At 38.2% G+C, this 16,442-nt stretch overlaps 1 long non-coding RNA gene across 5 annotated transcripts in view; it reads right to left on the bottom strand.

Annotated features, from left to right (window-relative positions):
* LOC111093522 overlaps positions 1-16,442 on the bottom strand; it is an 82,340-nt gene that overhangs the window by 47,615 nt on the left and 18,283 nt on the right. For all 5 annotated transcript variants that reach the window (XR_005382169.1, XR_005382167.1, XR_005382166.1 and 2 more), the window contains 2 exons: positions 12,604-12,628; positions 10,943-11,037 (listed from right to left, as the gene is read on the bottom strand). This is a non-coding gene — a long non-coding RNA (uncharacterized LOC111093522). The remainder of the gene's footprint in view (positions 1-10,942; positions 11,038-12,603; positions 12,629-16,442) is intronic.

The raw sequence follows: 16,442 nt of genomic DNA, 5'->3' as shown, positions 1-16,442 counted from the left end.
TTTTCTGAGTCCAGTGAAATGTGAAAATTCAGAGCCCCTTATTTAAAAATTACTAAAGATTTCAAGAGAAACATTAGAGCATTAGAACAAGTAGGGACCCTTCTAAGCACAGGGCCTTCTGTGGCTACCTAGGTCACTTACCCATGAAGCTGGTCCTGCCAAACTGTATCCCAAAGTAGTTGTAACAATTTATATATCCAAGAGTTTTTCATGTCATTTGAATTCATGGAATTGTGAGATTACAATAGGGCCACATATTTTATGATCCTAAGACCTGGCCCCAGAATTCTTTTTTTTTTATTTTATTTTATTTATTGATATGAGAGATAGAGCAAGAGGGAGAGGATGAGCACACAGAGAGAGGGGGAGAAGCTGACTCCCCACTGAGCAGAGAGCTTGATGTGGAGCTTGATCCCAGGACCCTGTGATCAGGACCTGAGCTGAAGGCAGACGCTTAATCAATTGAGCCACCTTGGCACCCAACCCCAGAATTCTATCTCAGGAGAAAACTGTTTGGGAAAAGATAATGTTTCATAAAACTCAGAGGGTAAAGGGAGAGATTCTGAAGGAAAACCCAAGGCAACCAAAATGAATACTGGGTTTCATTCATGGGACAACGTAAGCAATGTATTTCCTTCTAAATGGAATAGGAGAAGTGAGAGGCAGAGAAAGGAAAGAAGAAAGAATGATATAAGTTTGTGTGGTGAAAAATGCCCAACAGAGACTTTTATGAATAAGAATTTATTCCCCATTTCCCACCAATAAATTTTCAGGATTGTGTGAAGATAGCTTCTTTGTAGGTATGACAAAGAGCAGTGTGTCATATTTAAATAACACCTTTTTTAAAACAAAATCAGACAACATAGAAACAAAATTCCAGCAGAGACAATAAATTGGAATCCAAGATCCCCACATGTCCGTATCCCTCTGGGTATTTTTGGAAGAGCTCAGACTTTCATAAAGCATAAAATGTGGGGTTCAGATGATTTTATGTAAAATCAGGACCGATATGCACTGTATATAAGCAGTAGTTACAGATTTCCATATCAGTTGACAGCCATAATACACACTGCCTTGGTTCTCCTCTAAATAAATGTAACCTGAAATCGAAAAGCAGAACTTTGCCTTCTTGTCAAAATAGACCAGCAATCATCTTTAACACTCAAAGCTTCCAGTATCAGTAAGATCCTGGGACAGCCTAGAGATGTAGCAGCACTTATTTTCTTTTTTCTTTTCTTTTCTTTTCTTTTCTTTTTAGGGAAGGGAGGAGCAGAGGAAGAGAGAATCTTAAGCAAGCTCATGCTGGGTGATCCAAGGCTCCATCTCACAACCCTGAGATTATGACCTGAGCTGAAATCAAGAGTCAGACACTTAACCAACTGAGCCATGAAGGTACCCCAGGTATGGCAGCATTTCTGAGCAAACACAGCAAAACCCAGTGAAGAGAGACTATAGTGACTAGTGGGATAAGATGGTGTCAATAACTAGGATCAGTTTCACCAATAAGAACCAAAGCAGTGATCAACCAAATCTGATATAAAGCAAGTAATACACACATGTGGATTAAGGAGGAGAGGAGGAAAGGAAGAGAGGAGAGATTTTTTTCAGAGAGCCAGGTTCCTCAATAACAAATGAGAGTAACACCCCCTAGAACACAAGTTATACAAATTTTAGGAGCTTAAGAGGCTTCAAGTTATATTTTTCTGATGTTGTAGATCAGTTCTGTTTATACTTCCCAGCTAGAGTTTTCCATTTATCTTTTGTATCCTTGGCCTTTCACACAGCACCTGGCATGTATTAGTCATTTAGTAATGATTACTAATGATCTGGACTGATGAATTAAGTGAGGTGATCAACTTTTATAAAGAACTACAGGAAACTTTTCCACCAATAAAAGTTATCTGAAAAACTCGATCAGAAAGGTGAAAAGGTGAGAAAGTAGGAAAGTTACCCAAAAACTAAAATCATAATTTATAGAGAGTCAAGTATGAAAAAGAAATCTAGGCTCCAGGGGTTAAACAGATGAATTTCAAGCCAATACGAAGATTATCAGAACCACGGAAATATAAAATGTGTCCGTGGGTACACATTGTATTTTTATGAGAAAACAGTGAGCACTGATCAGAGAAAACCAGAAGTATGACCTTGGGCAAATTACTTAATCCATAAAAATCACAAACCTGGATCCCACACTGTGAGCTTTCTCTGCCCGCCCCCAGGTCACTGAACACTACAGAGAGAGGCAGGGAGCCATTCAGGCTGTACACATTACAGATGCATGCAGCCTAACTTTAACTAGGCCTTCTGTATTCAGCAATCCTGTAACCACAGCAGGCTGCTCCTCTCCGGGGGCTAATTCGAAATTTCTTCTTTCTTCACCTTCACCTGCCCTCTCCCTCCTTTTGGCTTTAGCAGAAGCCTTCTCCTACATCAATGGGAAATTGAGGCACCGGGAACCATCACACTCTAGTATTGTATCAAACCCTGCGCACATCTTAGTGCACGCGTATCCCTATTCCTATTTTTCCTTCCCAAAATTGTAATGGGAGATGTTTCCCTTCATTTCTCCAAAGATTACTCCTCTGCTTATGTTCTCAGTTGTACCCCTTCCTAAGTGCTATGGGCCTTGCATCCCATACTTGTATATATTTTGTAATCAAGAAAAATTCAGGGGCACCTGGGTGGTTCAGCAGGTTTGGCGTCTGCCTTCGGGCCAGGGTGTGATACTGGAGACCTGGGATTGAGTCCCGGGTCGAGCTCCCTGAGTTGAGTCTGCTTCTCTCTCTCTGGCTCTCTCTCTTTGCCTGTGGCTCTGCCTCTCTCTCTCTCTGTATCTCTCATGAATATATAAATAAATCTTTAAAAAAAAAAGAATAATTCAATATTCTCACTTAAATTCTTGATGTTTGCCTATTTCCAAGTAAATCTGAGTATCTCTTATGCAAAGAAATTTATAATTTCTCTAAGGCATACCATGAGAGAGTTATGCCCCTAACTAGAGAGTTTGGTGAGCAAGAGGAAATACAAAGTAATGAAAGGTGAATGTGGTGAAGAGTGTTGTTTATAGAGACAGACTACCTGGGTTCAAATATATGGCCCCACTGCTAACAAATTACTTAAATTTTTTCCCCTACATAACCTTATTTGAGGATTAAGTTAATATAATTATATCATAGGGTTGTTTTAATGACTACATGAGTAAATATGTGAAAAGTAATCAGCCCTCAATAAAGACTAGGTGCTGTTGCTGCTCCTATCAGTGGGAGATCTAAAATCTCAAAAGAACTTTGTTATTCTCTACTCTCCTGGCCATTGAGAATAAAGTATATGAGGAAACTCATATTCTCTAGTGATATATGCAAATCCATTCTCAGGAAACATTCCTAAAATATTCCAAACACTATTTCTTTTGTTTTCCTTATCACTGAGGGCTGCCCAAGACCCAGTCAAGATGTTCAATTGGGACACCTGGGTGGCTCAGGGGTTGAGCATCTGCCTTAGGCTCAGGTTGTGATCCTAGAGTCCTGGATCAAGTCCCACATCAGGTGTCCTGTGGGGAGCCTGCTTCTCCCTCTGCCTGTGTCTCTGCCCCTCTCTCTCTGTCTCTCATGAATAAACAAATAATCTTTTTAAAAAACAAGATGTTCAATAGATATTTATTGGTTGGCATAACCTCTCATCTTTCAGCTTCCAAATTTTAAAAATAGGAATAACACCTGAAAGTACTTAAATCACAAAATTATTTTTAAAATACAATTTTGAATTTGTTTTAAAAAACAACATGAAAGAAAACATATGCATATATGCTTCTTTAGAGGATAATATAAGTGGGAAATGGAATATCGGGGTGATAGGAGAAAGAGAAAAGGAAAGATTTTTCCATTCAGCATTACAGAAGGTAAAGATAACGTGAGGATATTTCTGAAGAAAAGGTTATAACAATAAAAATTAAAAGTGACCAAATAATATAATATTCTTGCTTTATAATTAGAAGAGCAAAAAGTGACATATTTTAAGGCACTAAAAGAAAAAAAAATCAAGTTCTTGCAGTGGCATAAATATAAAGTATGAAAAGCTGAAAAGATCATGGTTGAAAATAAGCCCAACTTTAAAAGACTTAGGTAAACAATCTACTAAAAATCTAGAAAATTTAGAGAACATGGGCAGGGTAAAAGGTGGAGCAAGGAAGAAAAAGGAGAGAGAGAGGAGTGAATGAACAAATGAACTGGGTAGAAATGAAATGGCTCCCACTCCTATTTACTAAATTCCACTGGGTGATGAAATATTTCTAACTCCAGAGCTTTAAGAAGTTATTTTTACCTATTCCCAGCATTATGTGGTATGTTTTCATCTATGTATCCTATTTTACTTTACTTACTTCTACTTTTCTATGAGAAAAATCACTTTTCAAATGTCATGAAAATGGTAAATTTGCAGCTTCAAGGGAAATCTAGTTTAAAACTGATGAATATATCAGTGATAATATTCATATCATGAAAATGCACAATAGCAATCTGGCAAAGACATTAGTTTGATGCATAAAAGTATCCTCTATTTTTGCAATATATGTTCATTTCAAGGAAAAAATATAGCTTCTGCAGTAAATTTCCAGTTAGAACAATAACAAAAAAATGTTCTTGACCAAAAGTGTTGGCTTTCTATTAAAGGGTGTATTCCCTACCAACAAACCATCAGTTTACCAGTATTTGGTGCTAGGAACAGCTTCCTAGTGAAAAATAAAATTGTCCCATTAGATCTCATCTCTCATTTTGAGTAGGCTTCTTGTGACTATGATAATACATGGGGTTCGTGTTGGCATCTACCACTAATACTATCTTGGTATAGATACTGAAACACAGATTTATTATTTCTAAGTGTATCTTCTTATCTTCTTAAAATATGACATCATCTATATTTGAAAACTTAATCAGCTTAATAATTGCAATATTCACAGTTCAGAAGTAAACAAGTCCTACTGTCTCCTATCCACCCCTAAACCTTCCTCCTCTTCCTGCTACTCTACGGGTCCTTGGTGCTTTCTGCAGGAATGGAAATGGAGAGAGATGAATTTTCTGGAAATATGACTATCCCTTCATCATTCACCTACTTAAAAATATTAGCTAGTTTATCTTTTTCTACAGCTTCCACCCCCGAAACTTTTATACCATGGGCCCCAGATTACTTCCCAACTTTCGCCCTCACTATTTTCTAATTTGCAGTTGAGCTGCAGTTTTCTGAATTTACCATGCTCATCACTTCTACCTCCTTAAACAAACTGCACACCCTCCCTTCCTCACTGTATCAGAAGCCTGTCTGCACTGTAGCTGGAGTCAACTCAAGACCAGACCCCCTTTCTGTTGTAGCCTTCCCCAGGGTCTCGAACTTATATTGACCTCCTCTTCTTCAGAACCTTTTAATCCAGGGGCATGCCACTGATTCATTTGCATTAGTGATCTATACCTTTTATGGTTACCAATGTTTTCATGTTTGCTAGTCTTGGGACTCCAGGGAAATTATAAATTCAGTGAAGATGGGGGTATGGTCTATTCATTCTGTGTGGTAAATTTCAATACAGAAGTAGCACAGGGATTTGCAAAGAATAAGTCCTTGATAAATATGAATTTAATTCTTAAAAAATATAATTCGTACTAAACCTTTAAAGAGTTGAAAGATGAGAACAATCCCTTGAATTTAGACGTAAGTTTGTTCATGGTGACAACCATGCTATTAAACCTGCTTCGACGCCTAGTCAACCCATTAATGTAAGGAAGAATCATCAAATATTCTGCCCAAATCTACTGTGCTTCTTCCAATTACAATTAACTAAATTTCCCTCCCATCAAAGTTAGCCTCCCAAAAAAGAAAGAGAATTTCCTTTTTTTTTTAAGACTTTATTTATCTGAGATAGAAAGACAGAGATAGCGAGAGAAATAGTGAGAGTACAATCGGGAGGAGAGAGAGAAGCAGGCTCCCTGCTGAGCAGAGAGCCCTGCACCCAGGACCCTGCGAAGGACCTTAGCTGAAGGCAGACACTTAACCAACTGAGCCACTCACATACCCCAGGAAAGAGAATCTCTATTCTGTACTTTGGACTCACAGAAGAGCAGCTACGTCTTCATTTATCGTTTTAGGTCTTTGTTCATTCATTTAACAACTATTTATTGAAAGCCTACTGTATACAAAGAATAAACCTGCTAAGGGCCAGAATGCTAGCATTCTATGATCTATTCTTTTACACTATTAAAATATTCCAATCTTCACAAATCTTAATTAAATGTAAATACACCAAAGAGAAGAAAGATTTTAAATCATTATTAGGTAACACCTTCCCAAGATCACTTGATCACCTCCAAGGTGCAAGAATGGCGCTGGGGGAACCAGAAACAGAGGAGACAGTGAAAGATGTGGTAAGTCCTAAAAACAAACCTTATTTGTCATCTGGTGTAGGAAATGACCAGCTCCCCTTCTACAGAGGTGGGCAGAGATGTGTTCAACTCTCTCCCATTTCCCTATTGTCCTAGGGCCAACTTTCAGGTTTCTTCATTCTGGGTGATTATATATTTTTCCATCTGTGGATGGATCTGTGGATCATGGATGGAAAGGGAATTTCCAAAATGGCCCCAGTAAAGTGAAGCACAACCATTATCTGATCACAAATCAAGTAACTGGTGGAGATGGGGGGGGAAGGGCTCTTATCCACAGTATCTTACACAAACAGCATTTAGCCTTGTTTAAACAGTGCCTTTTGAGACTCCAAACAAGTATAGTTGTTTTCTCTAAACTAGAAGGACAAAAAATGATTTTCTTTCATTTCACAAAGGAAAGGTTAAGCTTCCATAAAATGCCAAAACAAATTTCAGCACAATGTCATGTTTAATTAGTTGGACTAGGGGCAGCTGGGGGGGGGGGGGGGGGCGGGGCTCAGCGGTTTAGCCCCGTCTTCAGCCCAGGGCCTGATCCTGGAGACCTGGGATCCAGTCCCACGTCGGGCTCCCCGCATGGAGCCTGCTTCTCCCTCTGCCTGTGTCTCTGCCTCTCTCTCTCTCTCTCTCTCTGTGTGTGTCTCTCATGAATAAATAAATAAAATCTTTAAAAATAAATAAATAAATAAAATAATTAGTTGGACTAATATGAATGATCAGGTTAGGAATGTCTGTGAACTGCTTTTTAGGATTTTCATCCTAATCTTTGAGAACTGAGCTGTGCGGTTTTGCTGCCCCCTTGAGAGAGTCAAGAATTATTACATCCACTAATTGGACACTTTGATGGTCTCACTATATGTTTATCAAAACTGATTAGATCAAGTCACAAAATAATTATTATTACAATACAAATTGTTTTCTAAACATCTCAGATAACTTATAATCACTACAATATTAAACTTCCAAATTAACCAATACAAGTTACTGGGTCTACTAGTTGCCCTTTACAGACACCTAACATGGAACAGTCATTTACTCAAAAGTATTCAGAAAATATATTACCTACTATTTAAACCACAGTATAAAATACACTGTACAAAACAACTCAAAGAGAAGAATCATGCAAACTGATTAAAATACATATATTCTTCTATTTGCAGTTGAATTCAAAATTTGTGGGTATTTTGCTGCAAATACCACTGTTTCTACAATTTAAATCTTTTTCCCAATTCACAACAGAGAAGGAAATCACATAATCAGTAGTTTCAAGTTTATTTATCCAACAAGATTTCTTCAGAACCTTCTATACGCTCTTTCTGATTTATATCAAAAGTCGGTTGAGAAACTGATGAATCATGTAATTCTCTTCTGCCTGCCCTATGATCCCCTCTCTGGTTCTTCAAGTGTGTGACCAAATTTATACACAGCATAAAAGTTAGCTCTCAGGAAACTAGCCTAGATGCATTCATCGTCACTCTTTCTTCACTTGAGCAATTTACCCATTAATATGTATTAAGAACTCTCAGCCTGCAAAGTTCAAAAGTTCTAAAATTATAAAGTGAAGGAACTGGGAATCAACTTTCAGTTTTTCTGCTGCAGTCACTGCTCCAGATATGGCTCCGAGGAACCACCAGAGGTCTCATCAGGTGGGCTTCACTGAAGCAGCCCTTCTGCAGGAAGATGGAACAGAACACCTGGAGGGTTACCTTCAACCCGGTTCTCCTCCCTCCACCCACTCGGTACCCGATGCCCCCTCCCTTTAGTCTGGTTGCTCCCATTTCCCTAGTAACACATTCATTACCCCAGACTTCCTAGAGTCTTGAGCTCCAGTATATTCAATATTTTTATGATTCCTATCCCTAGATTGTCTTAACCCTGAATTAACATTCTCCAAAGAACTCCTGCCTCTCAGTTAAATAATCAACCTCCAAAATCCCCAAGTTTAACACAACGTCTGCTTCTATCTCACACCTGTCACACTTCAGTGAGAGACAGAGGTGGAATGAAGGCTGTCTCATCTAGTTTTTCAGGGACCCAGCTTCCTTTCATCTGGTGGCTCCTTCACACAGTAGGACTCAGAATCCTATTCTAAATCCTCTGCCTGCCCTCTGTCTCCCTCTGCCAAAGAAAGCAAACACAGAGGATTATGCATGAGAGGGTAGGAGGCCCAGCTTGTACTCAGCTCACATCATTTCTATTAAATACTCTCTATGATGATTAATTCTGTGTATCAACTTAGGTGTTTTTTGGATGATATTAACATTTAAAGGGTGAACTCTGAGAGAAAATTTGCCTTCCACAATGTGGGTGGGCCTCATCCAATCCGGTGAAGGTACACATACAACAAAGAGGCCAACCCTCCTGAGCAAGAGGGAATTCTCCAGCAGACTAGCTTCAGATTTCATCTGTACCACTGGGTCTCCAGCCTGCCAGACCTCACTGCAGATTTTTGACTGACCGTCATCTTCCAAAATCCTCCATAATCTTGTAATTTAATTCTTCATAATAAATCTCCTTCTGTCTGCATGTTCCTTTCAGGACCAATACAACCTCTGCTATTCCTGAGAGACTCCTGAGAACTAAGAGTTGTTTTATTTATATCCATACCATGCGGGGGTACAGGTCATCTGTGTGACTGTCTGAGGTGCCACATCTCCAGACATGTCACGCAGTCATTGCCTCCAAATATGAAACTTAAGGAGAAGCGTCATACTCAGTGTTCTGAGTGGCCCTATATTCCACCCACTAATGATTTAACTGTTATTAGGTTCTAGGCTTACAGAGATCAAGATAGACAGCATAGTGTATAAGTCAGGAAGATCCAACCAGGAAAATGAAACATATAGCAGCCTAAAGAGCAAGGCATAGAAACTTTTAGCCACAGATTCCACAAATTCATCTGGAATTTTGCTATCTGTCTGGAGAAGCTCTATTCTCCTCCTATCTCAGCTTGAGGGTTAGCACTTTGAAGGAGAAAAAAAGAAAAGAAAACGAACAGAATGGAAACCAATTTGATTCCACCCTCCACATTCTTATCCGAGCAATGGTCACAGAATGGCATAGCTGTCTGAACAGAAGAAAGGGCAAAAGAATGAAGGCAAATATGAAGGTGGGGAAAAGAGGAGCTGGGCTTTCAAAAATCTACAAAGTGCCATATTTATCATATAATAAGATATTTTAACAGACACTGTACGACACAAAGAAACCATCTGGAGAATCAATTGGTCCACATGACAATAAAAATACATAAGCACATCCACGAATTAAAGAAAACAAAGAGATTAAATTTTTTGCTTGCTTTGGGCTTTGCTGGGGAATCATGTGGGTGACTTCTACTACAAATATATATTTACAAATAGGTATCTGGACATACTTCATTAAGTTCATTGGAAAAGCATTGTCAATTAACATCCTCCCTTTTATTCACCTTCCCTTTATTTGCCCTTTAGCAAGATGCTTTCCTCTCCTTCCTAATTTCTTGGCACCCTATTAAATTCTGTACCTAAGGTGGGTGCTCACATACTTCACCCTAATTCCAGCCCTTATTTTCCTTTTCCCTAGGATCAAGTTTAAGTTTCAGAGGCTTACAGAGTTGTGCCAAGATATCAGAATGAAGAGAATGGCTGAAGATGTGGGGTTGTCATCTGTCAACATCAGCATTCTTTGAGATGCACCTTGCTTACCCAGTTCTGGGTGATTCATCACTTAGATTACTCACACGTCATCCTTTGGCCTCAACCTCAAGACCTTTCAAACTTGGCCCTTACTCAATCATTGGCATGCTCTTTCCAAGGAGCTCAGAAAACAGTCATCTGCTGGTCAATTATTAGCACTGTCTAAGATACTTTACTACTCTGTCTTGCCCTTGGATGCATGAAAAGTTGTTCTACTCTTCCCTATGGCACAAAGAGATAGGCAGGAGCCCTGGGCGGTTGACTGACAGCAATCTTCCTGGACGTATCATACCACAAATTTTACACTTGATGTGAGGCTGGTCCTCTGCAATCCATCTACTCTCCCAGGTGCCACCTGGAAAAGGAGGCACAGATCCAGTGGGGTACTGATAAATGTTTTAACTACCAGCTCTCCAGAGTAGAGTGGGGGACTGGTTTGTAGCATTTGCCAATTTCCAGAGAGTAAACCTCTTACCCTGGTTGATTTCAAGTTACCAATGTGCCACCAACAAGCTCATAAAACTAAAAGTTTAACTATTGGCTCTCGCAAGCTGGAACAAGGCAGGTCCAGCACACTACAGCACAGGCCCCCTCCATTTCAGAGCCCCTGAGTTTTCTGAGGTGTCAGTGATCTTTGTAGGGTTGCAGTCAAGGAAGGCAAACAGTCAAGTTCAGCCTCTCGGTTTCAGTGACAGCCTTATACCTAGTCTCTTACTTTGCCTTCTTATCTTCTTCCTTCTCTGGGTCTGAAATCAGGAGCAGAAAAAACAACACTTTATCTAATCTTCCAAATCCAGTGTTTATTATTGATTCCTAGAAATAGAAATGGATTAGCCAAGGATTTACCTCTTCTGTAATCTGATTTATCTGTGTTTCCTTTCCCTAAGGCAATGAAGACAGAATGCATAACTGTTCAAATGGAGGAAATGGTTTAGGAGATACTAAAGGAAAAAAAAAAAAAACATCAATTTATATCTCAATGTACATATTATTCCAACACATAATCTAAATAATCTCTAAAAGATTGGTAAAAATAATGATCTCTTATTTAACAATTTATCATTTATTTGCTCAACACAAATTTATTGTGAGCTATTACATCCTCATTAAGTTTCAGGGTCTGTGCTAGGTAGCAGATAGGTAAAAATGAGTAAGGTTGCCTATTCTTGAAAAGTTCATAAATCTTGCTGATATATTCTCTAATCAGAATATTGGTTAAGAGGGACACCTGGGTGGCTCAGCAGTTGAACTTTTGCCTTCAGCTCAGGTGGTGATCCTGGAGTTCCAGGACCAAGTCCCACATTGGGCTCCTGCAGGGAGCCTGCTTCTCCCTCTGCCTATGTCTCTGCCTCTCTCTTTCTGTGTCTCTCATGAATAAATAAATAAATAAATAAATAAATAAATAAATAAATAAATCTTTAAAAAAGAGAATATTGGTTAAGATATTTATATATACATACACACACACACACACACACACACATCCCATATATATTGTTTCTTATAAACCATAGTTCTACAAATTATATACACACTACATATAAACGACATATATACACTATATATATATACACACACACTATATATATATATATATATATATATATATATATACACACACACACACACATACATAAGCTTATATAAGCTTAGGTATCAAACTTATCAAAACTTATTAAAAAAAAAGAACTTTTCCTAAAAATCTTTAGAAGAAGCACAAAGGAGAACTCTGCGTTTAGGAAGAGGCTTCTAGAAAGCTAGCAATGCTCTAGTTCTTGATCTAAATGGCAGCTACATTGAGTTCCTTTGGTAACTATATACATCCATAGCTTCATGTACTTTTTATTAGGTTATTTTGTTATTTTCAATCCCCCCCCCAAGTGATTTTGCCAGTTGACTATACCAAGAATTTTTCTTTTCATAGCTCATAGTTTCAATCCTAAACATAACCTTTTTCTAGGTTCCCCAGCTAGTTGAGATAATATTCCTGAGGATAGTTGCTTTAGAGACAGTATCTTTGAGTGTTTTTCCTAACAAATATGCATATTTAGCTCTGATCTTTTCTAAGTAAGGAATGGGTATGTTTTATCCTCACCAACAGGATGTTAAGTTAAATTGTGCTGGGATCAGTGTTCATGATGGCTCATGATGGCACAATCTCTTGGGGATGAATATTCCAAAACTTTAGGGTAGGAGAAAGCACCACATTTACTCAGGACAGGCAACAATCCTGCTTTTCCACAGAACAAGGATTGGGCTCGGATCTTAATTCAGACCTATGCATGGAGGAAGGTTGGCCCAGCAAGAACAGGCAGTGACCCCAAGAATTAGGGCATGAGACAAGGATATTCCTATAAACTAAAAGGGAAAGCAACAAAAGGGAAATGTGCAAAAACTTCTTAAAGCCTTAGATCAGCGAGCACTCCTTGATGTTCAAAAGGGCTTGATGTTCAAAATCAGATTCATGACTCAGTTACTTAGTAACTATGTGACCTGAAGCAACTCACCCCACCTCTGAGTCTGTTCCTTCCTCTGTGGAAAAGAGAGAAAGAGAGAAAGAAAATAACAATAAGTACTTTCAGGGATTCTTATGGGACTATGATAATATATGTTGAATGCTTGGTAAATGTAAGGATACATTATTACAGCAATATATTCATTTAAACAAAATTTTACAGTCAGGCAATTTGGATGTTTTCAAGGTTAAATTGTTGGCATTTTACTTGGAAACTCTCCGGAAGCCAACAATGAATTTATTATCCAGGGAGAGATGCTTTGTACATACTTTTTTGGTTGTTTAATGGGTGGCGCTAAAAGAAACAGCCAATAATAACCAATTTACAGATCCCATCTAGAACAGACATTATGCAATATCCATTTATGTCAATAAAAATAACTGAGTATAAAATATTATTTTAAATTGCTTTAAGTGGAACTTCTAACTCATATTTCTAAAATCCATGGAAATACTCAAACCCACATGTGTGGAAATCATAAGGGAAATTTTATATTCTACTGTTCTGTCTTTGTTCTCACGTCTCACATCTTCCATGAGATGGTGAGAGTAAACTCTAGCTAAAAGCTCCACATCTTACAATAAGGACAGTAGTGTAGTCACAGAGCAACCAACTAAGTGTCAGGAACTGGGTCTCAAAAACCTTCTCCTCAGTCCTTGACACAGGCTATCTTCACACTAATTCTCTTAGTGTACCTATACTCCCTGGATTTTACTACCTGGTGTCCCAAAAGAATGGTGAGGAGGAAATTTTTCAACTCCAGGCCATTCATCCCTGACTCATAAACTTTCATCCACAGGTACAATGCACTCATTGCATTCCCTCACTACAGCCACCTCCACTGCCTTCCTCGCTCCCATCCACCCACTGCACTAATGCTCCTCCCAAGCAGTTTTCAAGTATTATTTTCAGGGATTTCCTCAAATCCTAAATCTTTACATATTTGGAATTTCACATGATTCCAATGTAGGAAAAGGGCAGAAGGCCCCTGCCAATACTACTACAGCCTCATGAGTTTAGTAATGAAAAAAGTAACCTCACAATTTAAAAATCCTCTTCATTCATCAATCAACAAACACTACCTTATTAGGTCACTATGTCCTGCACTATTTTACATAATCCCCTTTTTCACCTATCAGTCCTAACCCTCTTCTCATTCAACCACTCACTAGAGAGAACTTCCCCAACAATGTGTGTGAAGTAGATTTCCTCCTGACTGTCTCACTACTCTATCACATCACTGTTCAATTCTTTCTCAATCCCTATCTCAATATAATTGTTTAGTGATTTTATTTTGTGTTAGTGGGTTTTTTTGTTTATAAACAAACAGTATGAAGGTTGCTCAAACAATTAAAACTAGATACCATATGATATAGCATTTATCCATATGATACCATATAATACAGCAATTCCAGTTTGAAGTATTTATCCCAAAAAAACCAAAAACACTAATTTGAAAAGATACATGCATCCCTATGTTCATTACAGAACTATTTACAACAGCCAAGATATGTAAACAACCTAAGTGTCCATCAATGGATGAGTGGATAAAGAAGATGTGAGACATATTTAGTTATATAGAGACATAGATGTAAATATATATATACATACGCAATGAAATAAAGATGAGTGGATAAAGATGTGAGACATATATAGATATATAGAAAGAGACAAATATAAATATATATATACATACACAATGAAATATAAATACACACACACACACACTCATTAAAAAGAATGAAATCTTGCCATTTGCAACATGAATGGACCATGGACTCTGAGGGCATTAATGCTAAGTGAAATAAGTCAGAGAAAGACAAATGCTGTATGATTTCACTTATGTATGGAATGTAGAAAACAAACAAAACAAAATTCATAGATACAGAGAATAGATAGGAACCTGTAAGAGGAGAGGAGGTTGGGAAGTGTGTAAAATGAGTGAAGGGTGTCCTTCCAGTTGTAAAACAAATAAGTTATGGGGATTGTAATATAGTATGATAACTATGGCCTATAGCATTGTATTGAAAATTTGAAAGTTGCTAAATAAGCAAGTCTTAAAAGTTCTCATCACAAGAAAAAAATAATTATAATTTTTATGGTAACAGATGGCCACTAGACTTATTGTGGGTGATCACTTTGCAATGTATACAAATGTCAAATCATTATGTTGTACACCCAACACTAATATAATGTTCTATGTCCATTATACATCAATTAAAAATGTTGATTGAATGAATAAATAAACCTGAGGACCAATCCAGTATAGATGGTGGGATAAATTGAATTAAATTAAATAATGAAACAGGAAACCTCCTTCTTTTGTTCCCAAAGATACTTCCTGACTCAGTGGTATGGAGACAAATATTTACAACTACTAGGGGATTTTGATTTGTAGCATTTTCCAATTTCCTTGACAAAAAATATTCCCACTGACCAACTACAAGCTACTGGTATCACTGAATGAAGAGTTGGTAAGAGATGCACAGCAGCACATCACTATATAGTATTTCCACCATATAAAACACAAATCATCTCAATAGGTGAATTTACTAAATAATAGCAAAGTATGGCAAAATATTAGGAAGCAATGAGTTTTGAGTGTATATTAGTTTTTAAAATAATTTATTTAATTGTAAGTTTAGGGGCACCACGGTGGCCATGGAAACACCTCAGGGAGGGATCCAGGCAATTCCAGTCTTCTTCACTAATCAAGGCCACAGCAGAGGAGATGGCAATGGATTCCCAAGTGATAGCTCTCAACCTCTCACAGAATCATTGTCTCACTTTTTGTCAGGCCCTATTACTTTGGGTGTCATATTTTAAGCACTTCATGTACTATAATAGGGGTTTATAAACAAATCTGAGATATTAATCCCTCTTCTTCCGTGAAAAAAAATGCATTAAGATTTCCAATTTAAGAGCACATGGATGTGTGTCGATTGGGCATTTGCCTTCAGCTCAGGTCATGATCCCAGGGTCCTGGGATTGAGCCCCACATTGGGGCTCCCTGCTCAGAGGGGAATCTGCTTCTCCCTCTCCCTCTGTCTGCCACTCCTCCTGCTTTGTGCTCTCTCTTGCTCGCTCTCAAATAAATCAATGAAAAAAAGTTTTTTTAAGATTTTCATTTATTTGTTCATGAGAGACACACAGAGAGAGGCAGAGACACAGGCAGAGGAAGAAGCAGGCTCCTTGTGATGAGCCCGATGTGGGACCCTAGGATCACGCCCTGAGCTGAAGGCAGATGCTCAACCACTGAGCCAACCAGGCATCCCAAAGATTTTCAAATTTAGAAAGGAAATTTGGGAACATACCCAAATAGACTGCTCTATATAAAGTAGGGCCCCCTCTTTATGTGTGGGGGAAACATTCCAAAACCCCCAGTGGATATCCAGAACCATAAAGAGTACTGAATCCTATATATACTATATTTTTTCCTATATACACATACCTACGATAAAGTTTAATTCATAAATTAGGGGATCCCTGGGTGGCGCAGCGGTTTGGCGCCTGCCTTTGGCCCAGGGCGCGATCCTGGAGACCCGGGATCGAATCCCATATCAGGCTCCCGGTGCATGGAGCCTGCTTCTCCCTCTGCCTGTGTCTCTGCCTCTCTCTCTCTCTGTGACTATCATAAGTAAATAAATAAAAATTTAAAAAAAATAATTCATAAATTAGGCACAGTAAAATATTAAGAACAATAACAATACAATAAAACAATTATAACAATATACTGTAGTAAGAGTTATTTTTTTTTTGTAGTAAGAGTTATGTGACTGTGGCCTCTCTCAAAATATCTTATTGTACTGTATTCACACTTCTTATTGATG

Source organism: Canis lupus, chromosome 31 (genome assembly GCF_011100685.1).
Source record: "Canis lupus familiaris isolate Mischka breed German Shepherd chromosome 31, alternate assembly UU_Cfam_GSD_1.0, whole genome shotgun sequence".
Lineage (NCBI taxonomy): Eukaryota > Metazoa > Chordata > Mammalia > Carnivora > Canidae > Canis > Canis lupus.
Note: the sequence above shows the minus strand (reverse complement) of the source record. Positions and strands in the feature narration are given on the sequence as shown.